Source organism: Talpa occidentalis, unplaced genomic scaffold (genome assembly GCF_014898055.3).
Source record: "Talpa occidentalis isolate TD23 unplaced genomic scaffold, MPIMG_talOcc4v2.1 talOcc4.2, whole genome shotgun sequence".
NCBI classification, from domain to species: Eukaryota; Metazoa; Chordata; class Mammalia; order Eulipotyphla; family Talpidae; genus Talpa; species Talpa occidentalis.
Genome location: NW_023602073.1, coordinates 39,641,878 through 39,664,220, shown reverse-complemented (window position 1 = coordinate 39,664,220; position 22,343 = coordinate 39,641,878). Strand labels below are relative to the sequence as shown.

Here is a 22,343-nt window from a genome sequence, read left to right as displayed (position 1 = left end):
TCTTTTTTATAAAGATTTATTCATTTATGCATATAAGAGCTGGGATACAGGCCAGAGATGCAGGGGTGAGAGGATTCACCAGAGACAGAGTAGGGAACAGAACAGTCAGACTGACTGAAATACACTGCTGAGGGGAGCAGCGGGCGAGACAGGAGCTGTCTGTCTTGCCATGTGGGATGCTCCCTGGCCGGTTGGGGACTGAACTCGCTCTGCAGAGGCAGCGGACCGCCCCATAGTGCTGTGCCCAACCCCTGTGCCACGAGGGAGGCCCGCCATCTACACTTTTCTAAGGGCCTTCCTACCCCATATATCCAGACTTAGTATTTCTCTCCTTCTCTACCTGTAGGAAGGAGGCAGGAACTGGCCTGTCCTGGGCTCCAGGACAGGATGGGGAACATGAGGAGAAAGCACGTGTGGGAGCTGGGCCAGCCTCCTCCGTCCTTAGCAGGGACATTTCCTTTTTACCTGCAGCTACTCAAGTGAGGTCCCCATGACCAAAGTCATCAGTTGAAATATTTGTCCTTCATTTTTCATACAAAGGAGTTTCATGAGCTTTACAAAAAAGTGTCAGCAAACCCGGCTCTCAGCTGAGAAAGCGCATGTGTTGGGATCATGCCTCACGGTATCAAGCAGACCTTAGACAAGAAATCTCAGACCTCATATGACGTTTTCTCTATCTGAGTGCTTCTTCCCCAAATCACAGCTTCAATGAGCACAGCTCCAAGGAGTAACAGGACAGCCCCAAGGGGAACCAGGACTTTTGTAATGATGTCCCTGGTGGGGATGGAAGACTGAGGAGGTGGCTCTGGAAGGGAAAAGATGAGACTCTGAATTTTAGGCCTCAGCCCCCATCCTGCTGAAGGGTTCCAGAAGGGCTCCCGATGCCCCTGAGAAGCTCTGTGCCCATGACCCCCTCCTTACCCCATGTCAGGACTCGGGGCTCCAGCAGCCCCTCATGCTGCACACGGCACGTGTATCTCTGCTCCTCTCCAGAAGGCACCACCACAGCCGCCCACTTCTGGAAGGTTCCATCCCCCCAGGCCGGGTCTCCACCAGCTCCGTGTCCTGGGTCATGTCCTCCCCATCTCGCTGCCAGGTCAGGGTGATGTCCGCAGGGTAGAAGCCAGGGCCCAGCACCTCAGGGTGACCTCATGGTCAGAGGTGGGGTGGTGGGTCACGAGTGTCTTTGGGAGTTCTGAAAATTTATACTTTGGGTTATTTTCACAGAACACTGAAGCAGCCTCATGTGACCATCTTGAAAATGGACAGGATAATTGCATTGGGTGGACAGAGTGCAAAATTGGAACACCAGCCTTGCCTTGGAGACTGAGATAATCTCCTAATCCTTGGAAAGTTCTAGAATCAGGGTGCAGCAGTTCAGGGTAGCAGGCTGCAGGTCTCTGAGGGAGAAACTAGAGACTTCTCGTCTTGACCTGGATAGAGGCCCAAGTGACTCAGGAAAGTGGAGTCAGAATCCAAGGCCACTGAGAACCAGATGTGAGCAAGAAATACATGGCTCACCAGAACACCGCCAGGATCAGACAGAATCAGTTATTTCAAGACTGTTCTTCACCTGGAGAGAGTGCATTCCTTAATTGCCCCCAGAGAAGGGCTGGCACTCTAGGGGTCACTTTCGAGGATCTGGACACCCAGGAGGACTCCTCACCTTCTGGGGCCATAGGAGGGTGGTATCTTGAGCCCACTCTCCTTCCCTGTGCTGGACCCAGCCTTGGCCCTAGGGGAGACCCGAGGCAACTCTTACTTGCATGCAGTGTCTGGTTCCCTTTCTTCAGTTGTCCTTGGAGCCACTGCCCACACTCCTGCTCCAGGTGGCGAGTGTGGAATTCAGATGCGATGACCTCCTCCCACTCATCCTCCAAGGTCTGCACCTCCATGCCCGCTGGGGTCCTGGCGCGCAGCTCCTCCATCAGGGTGAGGTAATCAATGCCATCGTAGGCGAATTGATTGAACCGGCTTAGGCTACCATCCAGGCCCACTTCACAGCCATTCCTCACCTGCAAGGTGTGAGACCCTGTCCGCCCCCCACCATGTCAGCCACGCCCACTTAGCACCACCCCCATCCCCAGGCAAGCACAGCTGTTGGGGATTTGTAATAAACTAAAACAGAAACGGGGTAAAAGTTCCAAGGCCTCGAGGGAAAGCTCGAACCCAGAGACTGGAGGGTAACCCCTGCCCATAGGAGGGGATCACACACCTGTTCTGTTCTGGTTGTAGTACATCTGCAGGTTGTTCAGTCGGAGCCTGGACAGGTGTAAGTGGTTCTTGACAATCCGTTTTTTGCTCTCCCAATACTCCAATCCCTCTAGCTCCAACCACGGCACTGTTGCCTCCATTTTCGGACTCGGGTCGTTGTTGTCGAACCGCAGGAACTGCGTGTCGTCCACGTAGGCCACGCAGATGAAGTGGGGCTCCCCCGAGCTGGGCCGGGACATGGCGGTGTGCAAGTATATTAGGGAGTGGGAGCCTGGGGGAGAGGAGGGGCTGAGGCCCCAACTCTCCTGTGGGCACCAGTGTCTGGGTCTGAGGATGAAGGGACTGGGCAGGGGGAGAGAGCAAGGGGACTCGTGAGACTGAAAAGGGGTGGCAGGAAAACGGTGGGGCACAGGAGTGGGTGGAAGGGAGGAGCAGGACACCGAGGTGTTGGGTTTGATGCAGGTTGAGGAGAGGGCGGCGGGGGATCTTTCCCGGGTCCTGGCCGCTACAGGGTGGTCCTCTCACTCCTCCCTGGCTAAAGCCATCCCCCTCCAAATTTTGCACTCACCTGCCCAGGTCTCAGTCAGGACTAGGACCCCGGACAGCAGCAAGAGGAAGGTTGGGGGTGGCATAGTCTGGATCCTCCTGGTCTGGAAAGTCTCTAAAACCCAGTGCAGATTTTACACCCAGAAATCCTTGACGCTGATCAACTTGTTCCGACAGTCGTGTGCTGGAATTAGAACTGGGCGTGTGCAGGATGAAGGACTTGGCACACCCTGTGATAGGGCAAAGTGGAGATGAATATTCCCTTTGCTTGGCTTCCCCACCCAAACACTGTCCTGAGGCCTGAAGCCCTGAGAACCAGGCCTGAGGAGCTGGAACTCTGTTCTGACCCTCCTTCAGGTGGCTCTTGGTTCTGGTGTCTTTATTTCTGCATTGAGTAGCATTTCTCACACCATCTCTCTGCGTACCAGGGTCTGTTGAAATCAGCAATTCTCAAAATTTTGGTCTTTATGATCTGTATACTCTCTTACAGATAAATGAGGATCCAAGATAATTTTGTTGGTTATATCTATCAATATTTGCCATGTTAGAGATCAAAAATTAAAAAAAAAACTTATTAATTTAGAATAATATTAACAACCCTACATGTTAATAGAAATAAAATATTTTTATGAAATTTTTTTCCAAAACAAAAAGTATAGTGACAATATTAGGGGGAAAGGATGTCCTGAGCAAACTCCATACTGGCTTTGTGGACTCCACCCCCCGTCCAGACCAAAGCCATCAAGACACTGGAAAGGACAAATCCCATTGTCACCAAAGGGAGGGTTGCCGGGACCAGACAGCGGAGTTAAGCAGCCAGGTTTGTGGGCTTGTGTTGCTCTCTTGGCCTCCTGGCTCTTAGCTCTTCACCAGCTCTCAGCATACCATTGAGGTTCCAGGTCAGCTGCGCTGGTAGGACTCACAGTCACACAACCCGTTTCATATGGGGGTTGCCCTGTAACAGTTTGGCACCCAACGTGGTTGACTGAGTTACATCTGTGGTTGACCAGCCCAAAGTAACCTTCCTTGCGATGGTAACCATAAGTGCACTAGGTCTGCAGGACATGTGGTGTAATCTTTGTCTCAGGTCTTGAAAAGTCTGCTTTTTCCCCCTTTGTACAGCTCTCTCTGTGGGTGTGTTTTTGACCAAAACATAGCCTCAACCGTGAGATTAAGCAGTTTATCCATAGCTTGAGTTCTTTCAGTTTTTTTTTTTTTTTTTAAAACATTCTTTTTTTTTTTTTTTTTTAGAGGCATGTTTTATTTATTTATTTATTTGTTTGTTTGTTTTGTTTATACATGCACTGGGTACAGTCAGAAGCACGGGAGGGTGAGAGAGTTCACCAGAGCCAGAGCGGGGAGCAGAGCAGGTAGAAGGACCGAAGTACACTGCTGAGGGGAGCAGCGGGCGGCAGGAGAGGTCTGCGCACCATGTGGGACCCTCCTCAGGTGGCCGGGGAGCAGCCGGGGATCAAACGGCGCCGCAGAGGCCGCGGGCAGCCTCGCAACCCAGCGCTCAACCGCTGCGCCACCGGGGAGGCCCTCTTTCAGTTTTTTTTTCCAGCCTTGAGTTTAAGTAGACTTTTCCATTAAATATTATCACCATTTTTATAAATGTAAATAATTTGATAAAGCCTGGTTTATAGCACATGATTTTACTTCTCTACACATATGTGGGTGGTTTACAAGCCATCCCTACTTTACAATCTGTGCTTCTGGGTTTTTTTTTTTTTTTTGTAATGTGTGTAAATGCCATTTGCTACATTCTTGGTTCAATGAAAGGTAGATGTTCTACTTCACATACTGAGAATGTGCAACAACAAATTCAGGCTCTTAACTTAGCTATGCAACAACAAATTCAGGCTCTTGACTTAACTATTAAGAGTATGAGGGGTGAAAACCATACTGTTTTTGAGCCAGCTTGTAAAAAGCATGCAGGATCAAGCTTTTAAAAGTATGCAGGACCAACTACAGGCTGGATAAATTGGATATGGCAGAGCCTCGGCTGATGGCACAGAGAAGGGATAAACTTTCCCCTTCCCATGGGGACTGCAAGAAGGCAGAGTTAGAAGAGGAAGATTATCATTTGTTAAACACTTTAAACACATCAGGACAAAATCCTTTTCAGTGTGAAAATGCCACCCCCTCTGCCCCCCCACAGACTCCCGAGGCTCCATAGCCTTCACTGCCCTCTGGGAAAGAAACTAAAATGGCATCTCCCACTACACTAGATGGGGCATCCACTTTGGCAGAAAGAGTCACCCTGAAGCAGGACAGTTTCCTCTTTGCCAGATGCAGATGGGTGGTTTGAATGAACATGGGCAACCTGCTGGATATTTTTGGTTGCACCTTCCTTTTAGCACCATGGACCTCCTACACTGGAGGAGCTCTGTCCCTTCATATGGGCAGGCTCCTAAGAGGATGGCAAAATTTTTTGCCTCTCTCTTCTTCTCCTACTGCCCTAACTGGGCAGATATACAGTCCATGCTACAAACTTAACTGACTGTGGACGAGCAGAGGAAAGCCAGGAAGGAGGCTGGCCACCTCCACCAACAGGATGGAGAATCCCCAGAGCCAGAGATGGTTGTCCCGGTGGTGGATCCCGGTGGTTGATTGTCAACATTGAACTACAGAACTGAGCCAGTGCTTTCACAGAGATTGAATATTGTTGTTGCTGTTTTTTTATAATATTTATGGAAAGCTTCCCAGAAATCTAAATTGAAGTGAAATTTGGTACCCTGTCATTTGCTTGATTAAAGGAAATTTGTGGAACCTCAGTAGAGCTCCTGAGACACTCCACAAAATTTCTCCCTTTCCTCCTGGGGAAGTCATTAGATGAATTAGTCCTATTTGGTTTACCTAGTAAAGTAAAACTAGAAGGGAAACATTGTCCCTTGGGAAAATGGTAAAACTTTGGCATGTACAGAAATGTTAACACTGGTTTTCTAAAATGTGTATAAAATTTTTCAGTATCTGATTTGTATGTAAATTGTCAATGTTGACAGTTGCCTTGCAATATTGTATACTTCTATGGTTTGATATCTGCAGAAATTGTTTCTGGAGAAAATAATGGGAAGAAGGCTTCAATGGATTCCAATTGATGGAACTTTTAGTGGAAATTTCCTACAAAGGACTGAATGGATTTTTACTAAGTTTTGTTTGACATAATACTAAATTTTGTTTGACATAATACTGTTTTGTTTGACATCATACTGGTAATTTTTTTATTTTTGTTTTGATTCAAAGAAAGTTTTCTCGTTTTGACTGGCCAGGATCTGTGTCAATGTTGCTTTTTTTTTTTTTTAGCAGAGCTAACTTGTGTTTGCATTTTCTCTCCCCTTGATACCAACATGGCATGGAGATAGTGGTAGTAATTTTTACTTCTCATTTCAGTGTCTATTTTGCATAACTTCCATAGGGATTTTGTCTGCTTAAACTAGTACATTGGAAACGAGTTTCATTGTGTGGCTGTGAGTGGAGTTCTTCCAGGGAGTTGAAATAGCACTGAACCAAGAAGAGGAGAACACTCTGCTTTGTCTGTAGGGCTCCAGAGACCTCCAAGGAAGGTGAGGAAGCTGCCTCCATGGGCAGGACTGGACAACCCAGAAAAAGGAAAAGCCCTGGTACCCTAGAGAAGAGGAAAGCCCAGGTGGAGGCTGGTGAGAGCAACTTTGTTCCTGAAGCCTACATGGACCAGACATCAAGAGTTCACTCTGATTCTACATGGAGTATTCCAATAAAGCCAGCTAAAATTGCTGTTTGGTTATTCTGCCTTGTGGTTTTATGCAAAAATAGGTAAAATGGTTTAAAAGTAGATTTAGTTTGCGAATTTTTTGCTATGCTGTTGAAAAAATTGTGATCAAGGTGGAGAGAACTTATTTTTAGATAAGATGGACCAGTTTTAAGATTTTTTTTTCTTCCTATGATTTTGATATATTTGCTGTCTTGTTTTGCTAATGCTTCCAGATATTTTTTTCCCCCCTTTGGCTTGGACTGATGAACTATTTTCCAGAAAAGGAGGTCTTTTGTTTTCCACAACGGACAATACCTAGAGAGACCGACTCGTTTTTCTTTCAAACTGGAACCCTGAAAAGTTTTCATCTGAGACTGTATCCCAGCATCCATACATTTGATCTTCATCACCATGGAAATGGTGGCAAAAAGTGAAAGGGGGGAATTGTTAGGGGGAAAGGATGTCCTGCACAAACTCCATACAGGCTTTGTGGACTACACCCCACTCTAGACCAAACCATCAAGACAGTGGAAATGACAAATCCCTTCATCACCACAGAGAGGGTTGCTGGAACCTGAGGGTGGAGTTAAGCAGCCAGGTTTGGTATAAAACCAGACACGTGGGCCTTGGGTCCCTCACTGGGTTGCTCTCTTGGCCTCATGACTCTTGGCTTTTTGCCAGCTCTCAGCGTGCCTTTGGGATTCCAGGTCAGTGGAACTGGTAGGATGCATTCACAAATTTATCTCTCTGTTTTTCTCCCTGAGATGTTCACTTCCCTTTTTTTTGTAAATAAACCCTTTATTAACCTTTTGTGAGTGCCTGCAGTTGAGGATTAGTAAGTCCCTTTTAAGTGCGTGGTTGAGGACCCACAGTCAGGCAACACATTTCATATTGGGGTTGCCTGTAACAAACCCACTGACTCCAAAAAACCCCATCATATGGCACCCAACATGTGCTGCTTCATGACATGGGTAAGATTTCTCCACTTTCTCTATCTTTGTATTCTCATGAGCTCTGTCTCTCTGAGAGGAGTTGGCGTCCTACATGGACTGAGGGGCTCAGGCCAAGGCTACTCTTTGGCAGGTCCCAAAATGTGAGCGAACAGCCTTCCTAGGCCTGACCAGGTAAATGCCTCATGCCTCTCTTTTTGCCTCACGCCTCTCTCTTTGCCTCACTACCTTGCTAATCTCAGTCAAGCTGCCATTCCCTCTCTACTTTGGGAAAAGAGCTGGATCCTGAGTTCTGTCTTCAAACCAGGTCTCGTACTCACCACAAAAAGTAGTGGGCATGGTTAAGCCATGTAAGAGGCCACTAGGGTTGGCTGCCACTTTCTAGAAGACTCCTAAGAAAGGATAAGTTGGTGTGCACCCCAGGTTAGCTCTTGTCCCACCAACCACAAGACAAAGGGTACAGCAACACTGGAACTCGCGATAAGCACCACATGTCCCACCCTGCAGCTCTCCACCTTTTAGGACTGTAGAAATGAGACCTGGACCTGCTTTTTACAACCTATTATCTACTGCTCTTCCCTAACTCAAAGCACAAACTTCCACTGCTTCCTTTTCATCGTACTTAACTCCAAGTCAACAAACTGTAAGTAGCCAGTAACCCATCCAGCCTTTTTCTTGCTCAGGTGGAGCTCCCCCTCTCAGAGCTCCCCCTTGAATTCTTGTCTTTTAAGTGCCTTCCTGTGTCACCTGTAATTTGATAGTCTCCTTCTGTAAGAACATATAAAGACTATTAAAGTCCCTGCAAGCACCATGAATGAAAGTAGCTGCGTCCACATCCTGAGTGTTAAAGACTGATAAAGCAGAAAGAATGGAGGAGCTTCAATGGCCCCGTGTTACAGGTGCAACAAGTCTGGGCACTGGAGCAGGAATTGCACACAACCCAGAAATCCACCTGGGCCAGGCCCCAGGTGCAAGAAGGAAGGCCACTGGAAAAGGGATTGTCCCCTTCTCTTAAGGGAGGATGGAACAGACCCTCAGCTGCCAGCCCGCTCCTCCTGGATGACTACTGATGCCTCCTGGATGACAAGTGACAGGGCCCAAGGACGTCATCAGTTTCCCAGCTGACCATCTCCATGGCTCAGTCTGGGGTAACCCGAGAAGTCGCAGGTAAGAATATTAATTTTCTGATTGCATCGGGAGCCACTTACTCTGTACTCACCCAGCATTCTGGATCCGCCTTCCCTTCCTTACAAAATAGAATAGGAATGATGCAGTTACAAATGACTGGTCTCTCAGATAAGAATTAAGAAGTTTGTCTTCCCCCATCTCTTGCAAATTCCCCCTTATTTGACAAGTTTGCCTTCTTTATGACCGGTCTCCCAGATAAGCATGAACAAGTTTGTCTTTCCTGTATTTCTTGCAATTACCCCCTTGTTTGACAGGTTTGTCTTCTTGCATTCTAAGGAAAAGGAAGGCTATCCCTAAGAAGATAATAATACGTTAAACATCTATGGAAGTTAAACATCAGGTGTTAACAAAGCAAGCTGGCGCCCACTGAAATCTCCCTATGCCTGCATCAAGAGGACATACCGACCCTGTCCATCTCCCTTTTGTTTTACTCCTCTGTATAAATCCCCCTGACCTCTGCCAAAGAGCAGGACGGTGGTCTTTCAGGCATGAGTCTGCTGCCCTCCTCATTTGTCCACGAATAAAACCACTTTCTTTTTCCTCAAACTTTGTGTCCTTTTATTGGCTGAGGGAAACTGAGGCTGGTGCTCGGTATCAATTTGGCGAGCCAGCCAGGAGACGGATGCCACTTTGGCTCTCCCAACCCCAATTCTGACTTCCAAGGATGGAGCAGTTGGCCGCTGCAGCACACCAAGGCTTTCCCATCCACGCTATTGGAGAGGGGCCTGGGTGACTCAGTTCGCATCCTGACCCTCCTGCTTGGAGGGAGCACCCTCTCTCCAGGAGGATGAGGGAGAGTCCCAGCAGCTGCTGGAGTTTTTCCTCTGGGGAACTTCCCAAGTCCTCCTCGGGAGAGGCACAGCTCTTCTCTGCACCCGGCATTCACCTTTGAGGAGATGGAAATGGATGGAAAACCACAGTCCCCTGGCATTTGGTGTAAGTTCCCCTGGCGTGCATGCCCAGACCCTTGCCTTCACACATTTGGGAGGAATCGGAATCCCCTTGTGGAGGGAGTCCAGTTCCCCTCAGTTTGTGAGGGAGCCTATTATTGAAAGTTCAATGCACGGGGCAGGAATGTGGAAGCCCACCTAGATAAAATCAGACAATAGGGCCTCCCCTGGTGGTGCAGCGGTTGAGCGTTGGGGGCTGCGAAGCTGTCTCAGCCTCTGCAGCGCCGGTTTGATCCCCGGATGCCGGCGAGGGTCCCACATGGCGCGCAGACCTCTCCTGCTGCCCGCTGCTCCCCTCAGCAGTGTACTTTGGTCCTTCTGCCGCTCTGTTCCCCGCTCTGGCTCTGGTGAATCCTCTCACCCTCCCGGGCTTCTGACTGTACCCACTGCTTGTATAAATAAATAAATAAGTCTTTAAAAAAAAAAATCAGACAATAAACCTTTTCCCACCCTGCAAACACAGTTTCCCATCTGACCTCTCCTCATCCTATCAAAGCCTGCCTCCCCCTGGCAATGGGCACAACTGACTGACTCCCACCTTGGGTTCATGTACCTTGCCCCGGGGCACAATAAAGTTTTCTGCCTGTGAGAAACTTGGCCTGGCTCTCCTTTTCTTTACTGCGCTGAGCCTTTCATCTTAGTGCAGAAACCCGGAAGGCTGTGTCCCCTGGCGCCGGGGCCACCTTCCGTTTCTGGGACCTCTCCTCTCCATTGCAGACGTCTCACACCCACCACCGGCCTTGATCCTTGGGGTAAGTCATCTATCTGACCCTCCTTTCTGGGAGGCCCTCACCCCTGGTTACCTGGCTCCTCTCCTAACCCCCTATCCTGGTCGACTGTTCCATAAACCATGAGCCTACATTAGTTGACCCCCATTGCACCTGGTTCTGGACTTGGGGATGCCCGTCTAGACCAGATGTCCCATACAGGTGACAACTGAGTGGTGGAGACGTCCCTCTCGCTTGTCTGCCCCCATTCCAAAGGCCAGGACCAGGTCATGGGATGCTGCGATTCCGGGTCTGTACCCCTATAGGTCAGATCAGGTCGTGGGATGCTGCATTTCTGAGTCTGTACCCCCATTAGTTCGGTAGAGAAGCCAACTTAGCCATGGGGTCCACAAATTCTATGCCGAGCCCAGCCACCCGACTATGATGCCTTCTCTCAAAACTTGATCTGTTGGGACTAAGGCCAGTTATACGCCCTAAGTGCCTTATTTTTTATTACAACACTGCATGGATCATGGCTCTCACTGGCTGGAACATGGCCTTTCGATTTCACGGTCCATGCAGACTTAAACAATTCTGTCATCGCAATGGAAAATGGTCAGAGATCCCTTATGTCCAGGCTTTATTTCTCCTGTGCTCCCATCCCTCCCTCTTGAAAACCACACTTTCCAAGTCTCGAGACTGCTCTCACTCTTTGCCCTCTCTAGACCCCTCTTCGGCATTCTCTGATCCTCTGATTTTCTGTCTTCACCTCCTTCAGCTCCCCAATCCAACCTCCTTTTTTCACCTCCAAGCCACCATACCCACTCTCATGATTGTCCTCTTCTCTGTCCCCTTAGGGAAGTGGCAGGGACAAAGGGAGTAGTTAGAGTCCACATTCCTTTCTCTCTGTCTGATCTCTCCCAAATTGAAAAGCATCTCAGTTTTTTCACTAATGATCCCATTACCTACACCAAAGAATTTTGCTATCTTACCAAGCCTATGACCTTATGCATCATGATTTACATACTATTTTCTTCCACCCTGACCCCTAATAAAAGGGAACATGGAATAAAAGACTATGACCTTATGCGTCATGATTTACATACTATTTTCTTCCACCCTCACCCCTAATAAAAGGGAATGTGTTTTTTTTAAAGGTTTATCTATGCACACAATAGCTGGGGTATAGGCCAGAGGCATGGGGGTGGTGTTGAGAAGATTCACTGGAGACAAATCGGGGAACAGAATAGGCAGATTGACCAAAGTACACTGCTGAAGAGAGCAGCGGGCAAGATAGGTCTGCTGCACCATTTGGGTTGCTCTATGGCTGGCTGGGGACTGAACTCGTGCTGCAGTGGCTGCGGACATCCTCACACGTTGCGTCTTAACACCTTGCACCACCAGGGAGGCCCCTGAAAGGGAACGTGTTTTTTGGTCTGCTCAAGACCATGTAGATCAGGTCCACTTAACTGATTCAGTCACGTCCCAGGCTCTGAAAGAGTTCCCCACCAACAGCTGGGGTGGGACTACCAGACTGACACTGATGCAGGCCACCGGGAGGGCTCACTGAGACCGCTTCATCACCTGCCTCTTAGTCGATCTCCGAGCAGCAGCCCATAAGGCAGTTAATTTTGACAAGCTTCTAGAGACCACCAAATTCTCCTCAAAAAATCTGGCCACTTTCCTGAGCTCCCTCACTGAGGCACTCTGGTGCTATACCAGGCTTGACCCTGACTTGCCTGGAGGCACCATAGTTCTGGCTCCCATTTCATATCCTAGTCACCCCCTGACATTGACAAAGGCTTAGGAAGGCTACGGACGGTCCTCAAACCCTATCCGGGATCTGCTGAATATGGCCTTTAAAGTATTTAATAACTGGGAGGAACAGGACAGGATGGATAGAGAGACCTGTAGTTGCCAGAAGGCTGAGCTTCAAGCTCAGGCCCTAGTAGCTGCCTTGAGGCTGTCATGCCCTGCTCCTCCAATGAACGCAGCGCCCGCTGCTTGACAGAGGTCAACAATGGACCCCATGGGCCCCAATCAACCACCCCAGGAGCCTGCTTCAAGTGTGGCCTGGAGGGCCACTGGTCCAGACAATGCCCCAACACCCACCCTCCATCAGGACCGTACCCCATCTGTGACGTCCAGTGTCACTGGAAAAGTGATTGACCCTTTGCACATGGCCATGGTGGGCCAGTCCTTCCAGCCCCTGCAACCCTGCCACCAGCAATCTTGGATTTGGTGGCTGAGGATTGAAGAGGCCTGGACTCATTGACCCTGATAAACTTTGAGGAGCCCAGGGTAATGAACAATGTAGCAGGTAAGTCCATCTCCTTTTTGGTCAACACAGGGGCTACCTTCTCTGTCCTCCCCTCCTATTCTGATCAAACTTCTCAGGTCTCAGTCACAGGTGTTGATGGCCTTCCTTCTCAGCCCAGGACCACTGGATCCCTTCAATGTCAGCTTAATTACAAACCACTGGTACACTCCACTAGTCATGCCCACATGCCCCACCCCTTTATTAGGATGGGATCTGCTGGCAAATTGGGAGCCGCGATCTCATGGTCTCCTGACCCGGCAAAAGCTTTCATCCTCCCCTTGCTACCTGACTGTGATCCCCAAACCCAGGACACCCCTCTACCACCAGACCTAGTTAACCCGCAAGTATGGGATGTCTCTACCCCAACTGTTGCCACCATCATACCCCAGTCCTCATTCACCTCAAGGATCCCTCTTCTTTTCCCTCTCGCCCCAGTTTCCAATTTTTCTCACCGTCAGGGCCTCAAACCCATCATCCAACGACTCCCAGGAAAGGGACTCCTTACTCCTATCAACCCGCCCTGTAATACTCCCATTCTCCCCGTTAAAAAGCCTGACAGTTCTTATCGCCTAGTTCAAGACCTTTGCCTCATCAATGAGGCAGTGGTGCTTATCCATCCCGGAGTGCCAAACCCCTACACCCTCCTATCTCATATACCATCTTCTACCACACGCTTCTCTGTCCCTGACCTCAAAGATGCCTTTTTACCATCCCTCTGGATCCTCAAGGTTACTTCCTATTTGCTTTTACTTGGGAAGATCCGGACACACACACCTCCCAGCAACTGGCCTGGACAGTCCTGCCTCAGGGGTTCCGGGACAGCCCTCACTTGTTTGGTCAGGCATGAGCTAGTGATCTCTCGTCATGTCATACTCCACCCCGCCCTCTCCTCCAGGATGTCGCTGGCCTCCTCCTCTGAAGTCCTTCTCCGCCACAATCTCAGCAACACACTGCACAACTCCTCACCTTCCTGTGCTCAAAAGGATACCGCGTCTCCCCATCCAAAGCCCAACTTTCAGTTCTCACAGCCGTCTATCTGGGTCTTCAACCAACTCCTTCCTCCAAACAGCTGATGGTGGGCCACAAACAGGCCATCAGGGGCCTTCCCTCCCGTGAATCGGCAGAACAAACCCTTTCCTTCCTAAGTTTAGTCGGATTTTTCCGTCATTGGATCCCTAATTTTGCTTTCCTAGCCAAGCCACTGTACGGGGCAGTAAAAGCTGCCCTGAAGGACGTCTCCAATCCCCCGGGGAGGTCGGCAGGGCCTTCCTTGTACTCACACATATCCTCCTTAGGGCACCTGCCCTTGCCCTTCCTGGCAACCTCGCCTTAGAGCCCTGGTGGCAGCTCTACTCACCTGGGAACCCCTCAAACTTACTCTGGGAAGACCTGTCCAAGCACATTCCCCGCACTGCCTTCAGGCCCTCCTGTCTCCCCGCCCGCTCTCCACTCTCACTCCTGCCCGCTCACAGGACTTCCATGTGCTCTTTATTGAAAACCCTCTGGTGAGTCTCACTCAGTTAAATTCTCTCAACCCAGCCCCTCTTCTGTCTCTGGCCCCCCTTCTGCCGCTCATTTTGTGTCTTGATATCCTGGTTGAAATGCAAACCTCCAGACTGGGTTTGGCCGACTCCCCTTGGTCAGATGCCTACTGGACTCTTGTCTGTAGACGGCAGCTCTTGCGAAGGTGCGCGAGGTCAGCGGAGGGCTGCCTAGGCCATCGTTACCCTTGATCAGGTCATCGAGGCAGGAAAGCCGCCCGGGGGAACCACCTCCCGAAAGGCAGAACTCAGAGCACTTACCGGGGCCCTGACCCTCAGCAACCATAAGAAAGTCACCATCTATACGGATTCAAGATATGCCTTCCTTATGGCTCACGGTCATGCTGCGATTTGGCAGGAAAGGGGGTTCCTCTCCACCAAGGGGTCCCCCATCATGAACGCTAAACTTATCCTTAAGCTTCTAGTGGCCCTGCAGCTTCCAACTGAAGTTGCCATGATCCTCTGTGAAGGACACCACACGGACAATTCTTACGTGACCACAGGGAATAACAAGGCTGATGAAGCAGCACGGGCTCCCACCACAGGCTGCAGACCCTGGTCCTATTCTCTCTTTATCTATCCCCTCCATCGCTCGGACTTAGGAGCCTAATGAACACCTCATGACAAAAGGAGGAACTGAAATAGCCCAGGGCTGGATTATGGCAAATAACAAACTGATCCTACCTGCCAAACAGGCGGACTTGGTCATTCAACAAGTCCACAGTACCCTCCACATCGGGCCGTGCCCACTTACCCAATTCCTGAGTCCGCTCTTCTTCTACCCCTCCTTGAGTGCAAAATTCTGGCAGCTATGTTCCCATTGTCAAACCTGTGTTCACATGTCACCTCATGGGGGAGTTCGCCCACCTTCTTCTTTTGCAGCTCACCAGCTGCGTGGACACTTACCCGGACAGGATTAGCAGGTTGATTTTACTCACCTCCCAACTCACAAAAAGGTTAAATATCTGCTAACAATGGTTGATACGGTGACAGGTCGGGTCTAGCCCTTCCCTGCAGCTAGAGAAACGGCTCAGGTTAGGCTCAGGTGGTAACCGAGGCCCTTCTTAGCCACATTATCCCACGCTTTGGCCTCCCCACCTCTCTCCAATCTGACAATGGTCCAGCTTTTATCTCAAAGATTACTCAGCAGGTCTCCGTGGCTCTGGGTATCACCTGGAAGCTTCACATTCCCCACCACCCACAATCCTCAGGGAAAGTGGAGCGCGCCAATGGGCTAATCAAGGATCGCCTGACTAAACTCTCGTTAGAGCTCCGTAAGTCTTGGGTTCAACTTCTCCCACTGGCTCTCACTAGGACACGAGTCACTCAGAGGGGACCTCGTTTCATCAGCCCCTTTGAATTGATGTACGGCCGCCCCTTTCGCCTTAACCATGACCTACCCATCCAACCCTCTCCACTTTATTGGTTGTCTCCCTTACCTCTCCCTACTCAGGCGACTGCTCCGGGAACAGGCAGCACTTTTGTCCTGGCACAAAATGCTACTGTCCAGGTCTCCCAAGATATCCTTCACTCAGAACAAGTCCTACAAAACCAGCTGACATCACCAGAAAAGACCAAACACCCTTAACCTGGATCCATATAATCCAAAACCCTATAACCTTCCTAATTGACTCTTTCAGGACTAATACCTCCTTTTGTTTCCTCTGCACTTTCCTTCAGAGGCCTCTACTGGCAGCGGTTCCAATTACTCTCAATACCACTACGGCCAAGATAACAGATGCTGCTTGCCAGACTCCCCAACTCTCAGTCCCCCTCGGACTCCAATCACAGCTACTCCTGCTAGCAAAGTGACACCCTTGTTGGTTTTCATTCCTGCACTTCTAACATTTCCGTTACTTCTGTGCTCCAAACAAGGGGAAACTTTTTCTAGTGCAATGGCTCTCTCTCTCAGTGTATTAATTCTTCCACTCCAGGCCCATGTATCCAAGTTCTGGCGGTCCCACAGTTAACTCTGTACGGACAGTCTGAGCTAGGGTGGTTACTCTCACCTCACTGGACTAAGCGGGTGACCTTTCTTCCAATCATGGTTGGAATCAGCCTGGTATCATCCGTTGTAGCTGCAGGTGTGGCAGGTGGGACCCTGGGACACAGTCTTATTTCTGCCCAGGATTTTTATGAATGAGTAGATATCTCCTTAAAAAAAAAAACCTCTGTGTCTTTAGCATCACTACAAAGACAGCTCACTTCACTTGCACAAGCCACTCTCCAAAACCGGTGGGCTCTGAACTTGTTAATGGCGGGTACCTGCCTGTTCCTCAGGGAAGAATGTTGTTACAATATCAGTGAGTCAGGGATTGTAGAACAAAATGTGGAAGCCTTCATGAAACTACGCAAAGACGTGGAAAGGCAAAGCGGGGGCTCTGACTCTCCACTGACATGGTTTCAAAATCCTATAGTGTCATGGCTCCTCCCACTCTTGGGGCCAATATTAATAATAACCTTGGTTTTTTTTTTTTTGCTCCTTGCCTCTTAAAATTCATACAGGCTTGCATTTGGGAAATGTCCCGTACCACCTTTAACCAACGCCTTCTCCACCCATATTCTCACGTCCCTGAAGAAGACCTTCATAATTAGGCTTGAGTTCCCTCCCCCCCCCCCCCCCCCCCGCACCCAGTCTTCTGGAAGTAGCCAAAGAAAGAACTATCACCCCTTTTCCTATCAACAAAAGGCTGGTATGAAAGGTCGATGCAGGGGCCAGGAATGGGGAAGCCCACATACAAACAACAAGATGGCCCTGACACCAGTACCCCTGATTCCATCAAACCGAAACTGAAGCCATAAGCAGGAGAAAACAACTCGGCTCACAAAAAACAACTTTGTTCTGTCTAAACCCGTTTCCCGCCCAGCCAACCCAGTTTTCGCGCCTAACCTCTCCTCACCCTATAAGAACAACCCTCCCCGGCTGAGGGCGGGGCTTCCCTGACCCCCACGCTGGGTCCGTGAACCTCGCCCAGGAACACAGTCAAGTTTCTGCCTGTTAGAAAATGGACCTGCTCTCCTGCTCTTTACCGCCGATCTTTCACGGATTAGTTTACACTTCTGCTGAAAGGAGTAATAATCCTCTGAGGACACTTCCAGTGAGGTATCAATGTACCCAAATTGACTCAAGTTTGTTTTTCACAATGAAAAACAACTTTATCCGGTTTCTTAGGAGTCCTCTTAAGGAGAGATGGATCAGCCGGGCAGCGGGGAAATGCCGTGAGTAAGACCTCCCGTTAAAAAACAAGTTACTAGTGGGGAAAAGCAGCAGGTCCCTGTGAGAACCGGGACACGGAAGATAAACGGGGGACTCTGGCAACTGGCCGAAGAGGAAAGTTGCCATAAAAGAGGGCGAGAAGAGAGGAAATCTCGGAACCCTGCTACCCTCCCCCACCCACAAAAGTCGGCGGACTCCGACCAACAGAAAGGAGGAAAAAAAAAAAACAAACCAACGAGAACAAACTACAGATCAAGCGGGACAGCGAGTGGAAAGGAACTGCTGCAGGCACCGCACCCGGGAGCGCGGACTGTGGAGAACCGCGCGCTAATCGCCACGGAGGTGATCCAACGGCTCCGGGGAGGTGATCCAAGGGCTCCGGGCGCCATTAGAGGAAGACAAGGACTCGGGGGAGACCTGCAGATAGCCCCGGGCCAGCCGGTAAGTTTGTGCGGAGAAGTGCGCGCGCTCGGAAAGCACACGCGGATCGTGGCTGCCCAGGTCCCCGCGCCCGCGACCCAGGTTCGTGGGGAGACGTGCGGGAACCTTCACTGAGGTGAATGTCCCTCACTGAGAAATCAAAAACCAGGCGCCCGGTACGGGAGTGGAGGGCAAAAGGCACCATTTCTGCCAGCGTTTTGGATCTGAGAGCCCTGGAGCTGAGACCTAGAGCGCAGAATGCAGGGCGCGGGATCCATACAGCTGCGGGCACAGCACCGGGTGAACACGGGGCAGACACAGCACCCACCTTGAGCAAGAGCCCCTGGGTTGAGGTGCTTCCCTCCCCTCCTCGGTTTCTCAGAGAACCACTGGGAAAAAGCACAGGCAGGCAAGTATGGGTCTCTGGCGCCACCTAGTGACCAGAACAAAACCACTAACTAGCTGATTCCCTGCTGGAACTGGGTGAATACAGAGGGAGGGAGCTGTCAGGGACAGCACCCAGCAACACAGCATCAACACCCTGGTGCAGTTTTGGCGGAGAAATGAATCAGTAACACTGGAAGAGAGGGAAGAATGGGGAGGAGAGAGAGAGAAAGGGAGCAAGGGAAGATAAGGGGAGCCATTTAAATAATCCTAACGGGGATCTGAGGCTAGAGTGGGGTTCTGTGTCGGATCCTGTGTGGTGCTTTGTGAGGAATGACCAATGTCACATTGGGATCATCCATCCTCTACTGGGTCTCGGCATCTCCTCCACTGCTGAGGGCGGGACACGATGGCCGGAGCTGCTGGGAGAGCAGCCCTTGTGCAGCTGCTGCACGGCCTCTAGATGATGTATGTGCCCAGCTTTTCGGAGACCGTAGTCCCTCATATGACAATGATGACCACCAGACTTTTATTTTTCCAACTGGCAGATGGGCTAGTCCCCTTATGTGGTCTGGTCACCAGTTTATCCTTCTGTTACAGGGCAAGGATAGGGACACCCCAGAACCCCCAAGCCTGCCTGCTCTAAATAGGTTCTGCCATCTGCCGCATCAAGACAAAACATAGAAGACCTTTAATGGAAAGGAACTTTAATACCACTAGTAAACAATACAGAAAAGACAAAGAATTCAGTTTCCAAATCAAGTACCCACGGTTTCCTGTCCCCTCGTGGGTAAAAGTCCACCCAAAAGGGATTGGCCCAGTGCAAGGCCCAGAAGCCTGACACAAGTCTAAGGCCACCCTGTTACAGAACAGGGAGTTGTGCCCCAGGGAATATAGACCTTCTTTCTCTGATTACTCTAAAGCTCCTTTAGTCTCTTTGTTACTGGTTAGTCTCAGTGTGTCAGTCACTGCCTGAATGTCTCTGTGCCCAGAACTGTCTGTGCCATGTGGGTTTCTTTCTGACTGGCAATTGAACTCGTGCTGCAGAGGCTGCGGATTGCTTCATAGTGCAGTGCTTAACCCCTTACACCACCAGGGAGGCCCAGACACGAGATATTCTAGATCTCAGAAACAAACTTCAGCAACAAATGGCTTAACTCTGACAAGAGGCAAAAAAATGCCACCTTCAGCCATCTAAATGATGTAGCCCACTGGCTAAATCCAACAAATTGGTTTTCAGGTCTCAATATCAGAATATGGGTCATGACTGGATTGGCTATATTATGTATTTCGTGTTTTCTTTCAGTGCTAAAGGCCCACTGTCCCTTGTTCCGGGGACCAGACAAGCTGAGGCCAGGCTGACCCTTCTACAACCATTATAGTATCAACCCCTTCCTGGGCCTCCTGCTGACTCCACTCCTGATTCTGACCCGCCATAAAATAACAGGGGAGGAAATGTGGGAGCTTGGATTATTCTTTCCCTTGACTATTTTGTGCCTCTCAGAATATGAACACGGAGAGTTTGAGATAAGGAACCTCTCAGGGCAAAAGTCCTGAGAGTCCTGTCTCAGCATGTGCTAGAAACAGCAATAGATGTTGCGCTTAGAGAAGCAAACCACTGACTCTCCCTCATTTCCCAGCCTTGACTGGGCCAGCTGGTTACGAGTCCCCCCACACTTGTGCATTCCTTGTTTGCCTGCTGTTTCTTTGATATTTTTTATTTTCTGTTTCATTCTAAATAAAAATGAGACTGCTCTTAGAGCTGGGCTGCCCCTTCGTGGTGTGGTCCCTCTAGGTTTCTCAGTGTTCTGCACAAGGACTCTGAGTAATCCTTTTTCATGCCACCGCCACACATCGTATCGAGACATGAATTCTTTTATGAATATTTTCAAGCACGCAGAAAAATGGAAATAACAGCACAGAGCACACCACCAGGATCCCAGCATTAGCATTCGCCACATTTGCTTTATCACTTATCTTTATCCACGGATTCGTCTCTCTGCTCATCCGTCTTATTTTTCTGATGCATTTCAAAGTTAGTTGCACATGTCAGCACCTTTCATTTCTCAACAATAGAGCATTCCAATTAACAACTAGAGCTCAAATTGGGTTAAGAATTTTCTTTGAGATAAAACTTTATTTGGAGAAATGCACAAACCTTAAGTATAATGTTAGAGGAGTTTTGACACTTGTCAAGAACTTTATGGACATTATTCTTTTCTTCTCTTGGAAACAATGAGCATTTGAATAATTTAATGATGTGTTACACTTAACAATATAATTTATCGGTCCCCCCATCTTTTGAGTAACTACCACTGTCCAATCTGAAGCCTCCCCGGCCCCTCCATTCTCAGCATGTTCCTGTGACAACACTCTCCTTGGAACAGAGTCCATGCCTGATTCATCTTCATAGTTATTTATTCTTATTCTATTTATTTGGATAACTTTGATTTTTCAACCATATATACATTTTTTAGGGGTTAGAAAACTCCACAATACATGTCATCACCCCATATAAATTGATATATCAATATATGATATGTTATTCATCTTTGATCTTTCAACAAATAAGTTGATCTAATTCTCCTTTTTCCTTTCATCCATAAGACTATTAGTCAATCATAAGAGCAGTTTAGCTGTTTTCATAATTTCACAGCCAAATATTACCATATATATCTATGGTAAGTATTTTTTATTATCATTTTTATTATTTTATTATCAGTTTTATTATAAATCTTGTATTTACAAGCAATACCTGAAGCATAATTTCATCAGAGCAAGAGATGGTCATTTCTTCTAGAAAAACAAATGTCTGAAGTTAGATGAAAGGCAAGGAAATAGGGCCTCCGTGGTGGCCAGGGGTTAAAGTGTCAGCGCTATCAAGCTATCATCAGCCACTGTGGCATGAATTGGATCCCTGGCCAGGGAGCTGACCCACATGGAGCAGCAGACCTCTTCTGTCTCACCCACTGCTCCCCTCAGCAGTGTATATTAATAGATGCACCTGTTTTGTTCCCCACGCTGTCTCTGGTGAATCTTGCCACCTCCCTTATCCCCACACACACCTCTGTCTTACACCCCACTTCTTGTATACATAAATAAACAAAAATTAATCTTTTTAAAAAGAGAAGGAAATAATAATTTTCATTTTATAATTATCCTGTATGTAGTCACCCAAGTCACATCAATTCCTTTATGAGTGCTACTTTAACAAGTTATTAACATCAAATAAGCCAGAATCCTTATAGCCTTAAATTTCAAATCAATCATCAACTTTTCTTAGTTATTTGAAGACATAAAAATAAAAATAATTTCATATAATAGCATGCAAACTACATACCTTTGTAACGTGATGGAATAGTCAAACTATTTCCTAGGTTTTAGCTGAAATGACCATCAAAAGTGTTCAGATTGTATCCAGCTTGTTTTTGGGTAATTTGCCTCCTTGAGTCTAAGCAGAGGACAATATTAAAATCCAAAAATGATCTTCACTGACACTCTTTAGGCCTCAAATGGAAACAAAAACACCCCCTATACAAAAAACTGGGCGGTGGTTTCCATGTCATTTCCTGTGGTCTGTGGTTTGTTACTGCACATTCTAGAAAAACAAGTGTGTTACTTTGTCTCGAGATTCTTTCTCCCAGGTTTAGGAGATGCTCCCTGCTTTCCTGAGCCTCCCCGTCCAGGACCCCACAGCTCTTCACACTGGACAGAGTGGTCTCTGTCCACATCCGTGACTCGGGTCATGGTTTTGCATCAATAATCTCTGGCTCTTAAATCTGTCCCAAGTCCTGAGATCCACCCACCTTTCCCCAAACACTACTTGGAACATAACCCTGGAAACTCCCTGGTCCCAGCCGGCCTCAGAGTCTGTCCTCAAAGATTTTCTGTCCCCCCTGGACTGGCCCCTGGATCCCCTCCTTGGTTTCCCTGCTTCTCCATTCAGTCACCACAGATATTGTCCTGGAAGCTGGGAAAGTCTCCTCCTCCATGTCCTGGAGTCTCACCAGCCCCTGAGACCTGCCCTCCAGGCAGGTGCCCGACTGCGTGTTCAGACTCCTGGAAAGGAGTAGGGGCAGGAGGAGAGGCTGCTGGGCGTGGGTAAGGGTGACCAATCCGTGGGATCGCTCCCCTCCCACTTGTGAGTGCAGGTCACCTTCCCCCAAAAATTCT

The 22,343-nt window shown here is 48.9% G+C and overlaps 1 pseudogene; it reads right to left on the bottom strand.

Annotated features, from left to right (window-relative positions):
• Nucleotides 1-395: 395 nt before the first annotated feature.
• On the bottom strand, nucleotides 396-21,688 carry LOC119252061 (patr class I histocompatibility antigen, A-2 alpha chain-like; annotated as a pseudogene).
• Between the last annotated feature and the right edge of the window lie 655 nt (nucleotides 21,689-22,343).